This window comes from Ailuropoda melanoleuca, chromosome 19, assembly GCF_002007445.2.
Source record: "Ailuropoda melanoleuca isolate Jingjing chromosome 19, ASM200744v2, whole genome shotgun sequence".
Taxonomy (NCBI): Eukaryota; Metazoa; Chordata; class Mammalia; order Carnivora; family Ursidae; genus Ailuropoda; species Ailuropoda melanoleuca.
Window position 1 is genome coordinate 13638381 of NC_048236.1, and position 6541 is coordinate 13644921.

Below are 6541 nucleotides of genomic sequence, written 5' to 3' on the forward strand. Positions count from 1 at the left end.
AAAAAAAAAAGAACCAGCATGTAAAAGCAGTGATTCTCAAAGGGTGGGCTCTGGCCAGCAGTCGCAAGCATCTAGGAACTTTTAGAAATGTTATTCAAAATGTTGTATTATTTTCTGAGAAACCTGAAGTACTTCACTTATTCTAGAACAAAATCTCCCACTATCTAAAACACAAAAACAATCAAATGAACATAACCTATTTTTTTTTTTAGGATTCAATTTTTAGAGGTGAAAACAGAAAAGAGAGCCCCAGCTTAAACCATTCATTAAGTGCAAAGTAAAATAACAGCAAATTCTTATTAAGCATTTACTATGAGTCAGGCACTGTTAAAAGAACCTTATGTATGTTAATGCATTTACTCCATATAACAACCCTGCTGAGGTAGATACTGTTACCCCAATTGTACTAATAAGGAAACAGAAGCAAAAAGAGTATGCAACTTGTCCAAGTTTAAACAACTACTAAATGGCTGAGTCACCTAAAAGGCTAGGCAGTCTGGCTTAAGAGTGTCCTCAACCATAAGATAAAGAAAGTTGGGGAACTTGGCCTCCATGGCATATTCTCTTTGCGTGAGACTGGACCACATGCCAAAAATAAACATTTGTACTTTGTGTCTCTCAAGAATGATAATGAATCTAGCTGAAGAATTACTATTGCATGCTAAGAAATATAATCCAAAGACGATAAATACAAAATAAAAACATGTACCCATTTCCACTGATGTGTTTTACTCACACGACTTCCAAGATTAGCCATAATAGTAAAACCATCCACTTTGGAACAAAAGAGGGCCCTCAAAACGAACTAAATGAATGCCAGGTAACGCTCATCAAAACCTTTCTAAGTGAGCCAGGTTATGTAAATCAAGTGCAATTAAGCTAGCTTCGCTAAGACTATCTCTGCTCCAGTTCTTATGCGTATCCTTACGCGTCTAAGTGGAGAACCATAAAATCACTGTGGGGCTTTGCAGTATTGATCATTCCTAATTGGCCACTCACTGCAACAGTGCTGCCACATCCTTTCACTGAGAATTGCGACATCGAGGACTCAGCTCTTCAGATAAATTATCCAGAACACATGATTTGATTACTGAGAGTCTGAATTTGCTTCCACGTACCTTCATTTTTCCCATCAAGAGATGTACCTCTGATCTTTCCTTTTCATCCCCACAGCTACTCTTCATTTCATACATAGTGAGTTAAACAGAAAACCCTACTCATACTAAATTGTAATGACATTTAGTAACATTAAATTCTAACTATATTCAATTTAATAACATGCACTTGAAATGTCAGAAGTATCCTAATAAAGACTGATTGCCTGCATGAAGGAGTTACTAAGATGCTCATATGCTGGATTACGTTCAGTCTCCAGGATGTAACAGAAGATTAGTAAGAGGCAGGTATAACCTCCTGAATTCAAAGATGCACAATGAATTATAAAAAGGTGCTTTGAGAAATCTAATATTCAACTTATCACTGAAATCAAAGGATAATCAAGACTAATTTCAAAGTACAGAATAATTTGGCATCCTTTTTGAAATTGATACCATATTTTTTCACCAGAACTATTTGGTCCTAAGAGATCATCCAGATCAGTTCCAATCAAACAATGTGCAAAGAATTGCTTTTTGTGTATGCGGTTTGAAGCATTTTGAAATTATTGCAGTTAAGGAGAAAGGATTCTTAAATTACCTCACCTACTCTTTCTGCCAGTTTAGGCCTGTCCTTGCTCTGTGTCCTCATTTTGCTTTCTCTTATATTCCCTTGAACAAATCTTCATGTAGCTAGATAAGGTTTCATTCTATGCTCACTCTCAAGAACCTAAGAAACACCAGGTGGTACTTCTCAAGTGGCTCTCCTGGATGCCACAGAAAGTCACATATAGATGCTCGCTTACCATCTGAATTTCCTAAGGACTGATATTATGGAGTCAGATTTTAAGACTATTTAAAGTGAATGTTAATGGATTATAAAATCCACCAGATAGTGAATGAAATCCTTCACCACAAACAGCAAATAAAGACTAGATGATGTGAAATTAATCAAAAGAAAAAAATTCTAGAAAGTTCCATATAAAACATGCAATAAAATTATGAAGAGAATTTGAAAATATTCATATGTTCACATTCTGGTGAAAAGCAAAAATTGTGAATTCTAAGGGTTAGGTTAGCATGTAAATACAAAATGTGACCATGTTATCAACATCTTTTTCAAGGTTTTTGGGGATTAGAGTTTTTTGTTCTTAGTGTGAGCGTGGTGTACGTATATCTGAAGCTAACAATTATTTAATTCACTATTTTAAACACTTTAGAAGCATTATTTCCACTTAATAGACAAAAATGTGAGAATTATGAAGGACATTGTACTACTACAGTCTCCATTTTACAGATGGGGAAAGTGAGGCCCAGAGAAGTTATGCAACCTTCTTAGAGCACAGGAAAGCAGAAGAGCATGTTTTGAACCTGAGTCTTGACCCTCAGACAAAGGCTCCTGTTCCTTACCACTACCTATATTTTCCCCAGTTCTCTAAACACAAGCTTAGTCCCTCCCCCTTAACAACTCAATGTACCACAATCACAAATTGGCACAGAAAATATCAGTTTGGAAAATAAGTGTTCTCTGTACAGAAAGTCTTGCTATGGTTAGCACTGTGTTCACCAGGCACACATGTGCTGGGACTGGAGTCATGCCTATTCTAGCTTTTTACCCAACATCAGATTTTCTAATCCATTTAAGCCTATTTTCTAAGTCATTCTATTTCTGTACTGACTTAGAAACAGCTGGAAAAATTTTTTTAACCAAAATTTTGAAATCTCAGATCCCTATTAAAAGAAAAAAAAGGGGGGGAGCCACTTCAGATAATCCAGAGACCTGCAATGCTGAATTTCCTTTCAATCTGGAGAATTGGCATGAATCCCTTAAACCTCCAACTGCTTTAAAAAAAAAAAATGTCCTGTAATGTACACTGATGATAGGGATGATCTGGAATCATCTCATTGGGAGCCAAAGATTCATGTTATTACAGCTAGAAGACTCCTATGTACATTTCTTCTTTGGCTTCATTTCAACTCTAAAAAAAATAGAATTCCTATTCCCTCCTAAAGTATGCAGATTCTACTATGTAAAAATTGCTCAAGATGATAGCTAAGTCTCTACCCTTTAAAGGATCCTCCAAAGTTCCCAGTGTGTAGTTTTTTGATATGGGTAAAACCCTACTGATGCATACCTAAGATCTTCTGATAAGTGTTCCTTTTCCTCCTCCCCCTGTGGAGGGGAATTTGCAGGTGCTTGCCCTTACCTTAACGGAGATCCAACCCAATAGTTCTCAAAAGTGAGTGAACACTAGCATCACCTGGAAGGCTCATGAAAACACAGAGAGCTATGCCTTACTCCCAGAGTTTCAGCCTGGGCCCTAGATTGTCCCTAAAAGTTCCCAGGTGATGTTCATGCTGCTGGCCAGAGATGACACTCTGAGAACCACTGCTCTCACTCGCTGGTTCCCCAACTATTCCGCATGGAAATCCCCCGAGAGAGCTGTTTTTAAACGTGGATGCCCCTAAGTCCCACTCCTACAGACTCTGATTTAATTGGCCTGGGGTGCTGCTCAAGCACCAAGTTTTTAAAAGTTCCCCCAAGCTCCGGTACTGCGCAGCACCCTTAAAGAACCTTCTGGACTGCACACACCGCCCACCGCCCTACGCGCTCGCCCACGCTCCCGGCGCGCCACGTGTGGACGCCACCACCCCTTCCAAGGGGACGACAGGCTCAGGGACGTACATCACTGCACAATATGCATTCTGGGGCCTAAGACCCCAAGGCAGAAATCAGCGTCCAGCGAACCTCATGTGATTCAGTAACACCCAGTAACTTTGCAAGACAAACCCTGACATCCCAGCCTCCCGCCTGCGTGCGGGGCTGTCTCTCGGTTCACCAAGCGCTTGAGCGCGGGGAGAAACTCTACCCTCAGGACAACCAAAATGTCAAACTGCAGCCCCGGACGGCCAGCCCTAAGCCCCCTATTAGTCATTCTGGCAGGGAGAGGGAAGAAGGCGCTGTCACCTTACCTGGCGCGGCGTCCAGGGTCAGCGTGGCGGTCGCAGCCGGCTGCGTGTTGCACGAGGGCTTCGAGGGGCGTCCCAGGCAGCGACCAGCCCCAACCCGGGCAGAATCTTGGCTAAAGTGGGGTTTGCTACCCCTCCGCCCCGAGACCCGTCTGCCCGCAGCAGCCAGTGCCGAGCGCCGCGGCTCTGAAGCTCGCTCTCAGCCCCCTGGAGGCGGAGCCCGGGAGATAAGGTTAGCACTCCCCACCCGCCCCCTTTCCGGTGGGCAAGGCCAGAGGGTGGGTTTTGGATCGCGATCTCCAACTGCAGACTGCTAATTAACCCTGATGGAAACACGCTCAGTTCAAATCCCGCCAGGACCAGACAGTGCGCGACTGGAGAAGCATACTGAGGAACTACCCGGGAAGCGGGAAAGATAAAGGGACGCCGAGGGTGAAAGGGCGAGCACCAAACGGAGGCGAGGACCTGGGGAACCTCCATGCACTGATCAGAGGTGCCGGCCTTCCTTGGCCCGTGAGAACAGCCCCCAGGGGGCGCCCTGGTCTGCTGGGCAGCTGACTGTTGCACCTGCCTTTGACCTGAGGTAATAGCTGCCAGAAAACATGAGAGGAGTTCACTTTCAAACGGGTAGGCAGTTACCTTTGAGGTCCTAGAAGTTACAGGAAGTTCTGGAATAAGGCGACTGCCTTTATGAAATAAAGAAATACTCTGTTGCTCTGTCCATTACTCATAGAGCGCCAGAAAGTTTTGTAACTTTCGTGTGCCCTGGACCCCCATGTGCCCTGGACTACCTTGTCCCCCTCAACTGTCGCTCTCCCCGCTTCTCACTCTGCTTTACCCCCCGCCCGTGTGACCTGCTTGTCCTTCCTTATGCACACCAGTGTGTTCTCTCCCTACTTTATCAACCTCCAAAGCTCTTTCCCAGACCTTACCATGGTTGCCTGCTTCTCTTCATTCAGGTCTCAAATGCCCCTTCCACAGAGTCCTTCCTGCATACTTCATCCAAATGGAACTCCCACAACCATTCACAGCCCCTAACCCCACTTCATTTTCAACAGATTACTTATCGCTCTTTGAAATTGTATTATTTGTTCTCCTTTGCATCCATCTCAAGAGAAGCTCCACGAGGACAGAGAATCAGTCTTGTGCCTAGCTTTACATTCTGCATCTAGAACAACACTGGAACATAGTAGGTGCTCAATAAATATGGACTGAGTGAATGTGTGAATCAATTTCTCCCCAGGGGAGAACCTTCATAAAGAAATGCCTTTCTTCCTTCCTTCAATAACTAAGTCCTACTAAGTTCAGGTCAGATAGAAACATCTTGGGATGATTATCATTTTCTGCATTGCCTCATTCATTTATACATTCATGTTATAGTCCATTAGTATACAGATATGTTTCCTCCTGGGTCATACCAATGAAAATATGACCACAACTTCCCAATATGGAAACACAGATAGCAGCAATATATATACAGTAATTTTCTGGGGAGAGGTTTCATGACTTTTTAGATTCTCAAAGCATGACCCTCTGCTTTTCATGTATTGAAGTCAAAAGCTTTTCATGTTTTCCTATGTCTACATCTCCAACCCAGGTCTCTCTCACTTTTAGCTGGTATCCCAAATGTCCACAGGACATCTTCACTTGAATTAATGACAAGCACTTCAAATAAAATGTGGTCAAGCCTGAGTTTATTCTCTTTCTGTTCCTCTTTTAAAAAGCCTGCTCCTCCTCTCTGCATTCCCGGTCTTTCTCAAAGTCACCACCATTCAACCAACTGCTTAAGATGGGACTTGGCCTGTTTTCTCTAAAGTAAATATGACCCTTTCCTGATTAAAACCCCAACGTGGTTTTCCACTGCTCTTAAAATAAGCTCTGAATTCCTTAAAATGTCTCTAAGACTCTTTCTTCTCCACCCTCAGGATTTGCTACTTCCACCCCACCTCCTCACCCCCTTATCCTCTGAACACCAGCCATACCTCAACTTCTGCTGCCTGACCGTCCATGCCTCAGACTTCTGACCTACAGAAACTCAGACTTAATTCATGTAATTTTATGCTGCTAAGCTTTGGAAAACTTGTTATGCAATAATAGAAGATTAACGCAGTGACTATAAACCCAGATATTCTAGCAAAGTCTGAATTCCCTGGGTTATCTTCTCTAATATATTTTAATATCTAATTAATATTATTTAATTATTGTATTCCTCAATAAATAATTTATCAATTATTTAACTTTTACTTATTTACTATTTAATAAATATTTTAATTATTTAAGACTTGTACATAAACATTTAAATTTAAAAATTAGAAAAGAGAATATGCTTGCCAAGTAAAATTTCCCAATTTTTGTTTTAGAACATTATTGTACCCAAATCTTCCTCCTCAGTAACAGAGATCTAAGTCATTGACCCCAATATCAGAGCAGAAGAGACCAAAAGAATCCTTCATTTCCTTTAGAATCCCTTTTGTCTC

At 41.9% G+C, this 6541-nt stretch overlaps 1 protein-coding gene across 2 annotated transcripts in view; it reads right to left on the reverse strand.

The window, feature by feature from the left end:
- The window catches only part of COL21A1 (collagen type XXI alpha 1 chain), a 177565-nt gene extending 173050 nt beyond the window's left edge, over window positions 1-4515 (reverse strand). For both annotated transcript variants that reach the window (XM_019799345.2, XM_011224576.3), the window contains exon 1: window positions 4068-4515. The gene's annotated coding sequence lies outside the window, so the exon portion shown is untranslated. The remainder of the gene's footprint in view (window positions 1-4067) is intronic.
- Between the last annotated feature and the right edge of the window lie 2026 nt (window positions 4516-6541).